Genomic DNA, 3,292 nt, shown 5'->3' with positions numbered 1-3,292 from the left:
CATGAAACTTTTTCCAGGTTTGCTGATTGATTGTCTTCTTTTCTTTCTTAAAGAGAAATCTTAAAAATAAATGAATCTTCTATAATAGATTTAAAAACTTGAGGGACATTTAAACATCAAGTTTAAATTTAAATCTCGTGTTAATATTTTTGTCATCTAAAAAAAAAAATCTTTTGATCTTTAGTATCAGAACATTATTGCAGTTATTTAGCTGATTGTTGTTTTGGTGACCACTGTTGTTTTGCATGTATACTATGCATAAAGACTCATGTCTTAAAGGAGGGTCCTTTCCCCCTTGATGAATTAATGGATTTTTGTGACATTTATTTTGATAGATTATGCTGCTTCAACAGGAGAGACATTTATTAGAAAGGGCCGGTTAATGTGGAAGGCAAAGCGCAAGCTCCGTCTTTGGACTCAGCTTCAGGAGCTGTAACTGCAAAGATATTCCACTAGAGGGAGACACAGTTCATATTCTTAAAAAAAAGTGTTCTTTTGTTACCTGGTGTAGTCCAACTATGACTATTTCCTCATTACAGTTTTTGTTTTGCTCTAGTGTAAGTCTGTCAGTGATGTAGAAATCCAATCACATGGAATAGCATAAAATAAATTCACATATTTAGTTTTAAACATTTAAATTTCATCAAAATTGGGAAAGTTATTACCCACCTGTTAGCAAAAACTGTAAAACCACCAAGTTAAACACTCAGCAAGAAAAATTCTGATCATTGTTACTCTTCAGACCAGCTGTGGGAATGAAGATGACTTGATTTAAAAGAAAGAGTCATATCTAGAATGTTACAGGTGGCAGAAACAGAGACATCACCAGTGGAGTGGTGGGATCATCAGGTCTGGCAGTTAAAAGCCTTTCCAGAATCTGATAGAGTTGGTATGGATTGTTCTGCTGGGTGTTTACCAGTTCTGAGTGGTTTCATTTTGCATCTAAACATGGTGTACAGTAGTAGACCAAAGTTGGAGCAAGTTTACCCACACATGTTGCGTCATCCTGCATGGTTATGCCTTTTGCATGCTGGGTAATTGCTCCAATCCATCCACCTGGCATCATTCACACACATCAACTTCTGGTGATGCATTTTAATGGATCTGCAAGAAATCCTCTGTGGCCTGTGGTTGCTTACTCGTGTTTTTCACAGACTGTTGGGTGTAACAGCAACTTCCTGTAACGCCATCTCCCCTGCACACTCATTGATAACAGATAACCCATCTGGTGCACCTCAGCAACACCATCACTTTGTTTTGGCAGGACCCCAATAGTTACCAGGTAGTTTCAGGGTCTCTACCTCAAATGATTTACCCATAAGCTGCAGCTGTTTGATTGATTTGTTGGACAGACCTGTGAAGACGCTGTTGCAGTAATCAATGTGACTGAAGATAAACATCTGGATGAGTTTCTCTAGATCTTGCTGAGACATTAGTCCTTTAATCCTGGAAATGTTCTTCAGGTGATAGAAGGCCGACTTTGTAACTGTCTTTATGTGGCTCTGGAGGTTCAGGTCAGAGTCCATCACTACTCCCAGGTTTCGGGCCTGATCGCTGAATTTTAGTTGTAATAACTGAAGCTGTGGATTGACTCTAGATCTATAACTCTAGATCTATAACTCTAGATTGTTCCTCTTTAGGTCCAAAAATAATAACTTCAGTTTTGTTTCTGTTCAGCTGGAGAAAGTTTTGGCACATCCACACATTTATCTGTTCTAAGCATCTGTTCAGTGATTGGATGGGGTCAAAGGTCACCTGTTGACATTGTAATGTAGAGCTGTGTGTCATTTGCATAGTTATGGTAGCTAATATTATTTCCTGTTATAACTTGAGCTAGTGGGAGCATATAAATATTGAATAAGAGGGGTCCTAGGATTGAACCTTGGGGTACCCCACATGTGACCTTTGACCTCTTTGATGAGAAGTTTCCAATTGAAACAAAAAAATCCCTGTTCTTTATGTAAGATTCAAACCAGTTGAGCACTGGACCGGAGAGTCCGACCCAACTCTCCAGTCGATTCAGTAACATGTCAAGGTCAACAGTGTCAAAAGCTGCACTGAGGTCCAACAGAACCACCACTGTGGTTAACACTGTGGATCATTGAACACTTTTACGAGGGCGGTCTCTGTGCTGTGGTGACATCGGAAACCAGACTGGAAGGAGTCAAAGCGGTTTGTTATCATTAGGAAACTAGTTAATTGTTTAAACAACTTTTTCAATAACTTTGCTGATGAATGGGAGGTTGGAGGTCGGCCTGTAATTCTGCAGTAGTGATTTGTCCAGATTGTTCTTTTTTATCAGTGGTTTGATTACTGCTGTTTTCACAGCCTGGGGGAAAATGAGTTTACTATTTGGATCAGATCATTAGCAACGACAGGCAAGACTTTCTTAAAGAAATGTGTGGTTAGTTGACTCCTTCGGTTCAGAGGAGCAGCAGCTCCAGCTCGGCCTGGATAATGACATTTTTCTCCTTTTACATCATAATAATGTAGGATTTTAACAGGTGTGTTTAGATATTTGAGAGAATCTGTAACAACTTATGAAAGTCCTGTGTTACAGAGTTATGAAAACTACTTCCCTTACAAATATGTAATATTGTAATATTGCAATTCTATGGTACCTGTTAGTGTCTAGAATTTACAGGGTTTGTGTTACGCGCAGTGACCCTCAGTCACTCTCCTCATTGTTGATTTTTATTCAATAAAAATGTAATAAATGAAAATAATTCCTAACATTTGATTGGTCAACCCCTGCCCATGACAGGGGTAGTTGTTTTGTAGGTGGATGGCATATTTGTGGGATTAAAAGTACCATTTGAAAATAGCATTAAAAATAATTAAATGTACCTTTTACTAAGCAAACATTTCTGTTTTAAGTATGTTTTATTTAATGATTTGATGCGCTATTCTAATTTTGTGTTTTTTAGTTAACTGTAAATGGAAAATCATCATAGTTGACGGAAATGTAGGCTTTCAAGAATCCATCTGTGTGTAATAAATCTGTACTATGTGTTTCATTTAGTGGTAACGTTTCAGAAATAACATTATTGTATTGAATGGACCTAAATTACTTCAAAATATATAAACAAATAAATATAGAAAATATGGTGTCATAAGTATAAAATTTGAATTAAGAATATCAAATTTTAATAACGTATGTATTTCTCATCTTACGGAAAATAGTTGTGCTAAACAAACAAACAAAAGCAGATTTATTTATTAACTTACATGTTTAGAATTTTATTTAAACGATCATACGTACCATCCAGTCAGTGATTTTTTTTTATAAGTG

The sequence above is a fragment of the Xiphophorus hellerii genome, chromosome 19, assembly GCF_003331165.1.
Source record: "Xiphophorus hellerii strain 12219 chromosome 19, Xiphophorus_hellerii-4.1, whole genome shotgun sequence".
Taxonomy (NCBI): domain Eukaryota; kingdom Metazoa; phylum Chordata; class Actinopteri; order Cyprinodontiformes; family Poeciliidae; genus Xiphophorus; species Xiphophorus hellerii.
This window is presented reverse-complemented; position numbering follows the sequence as displayed.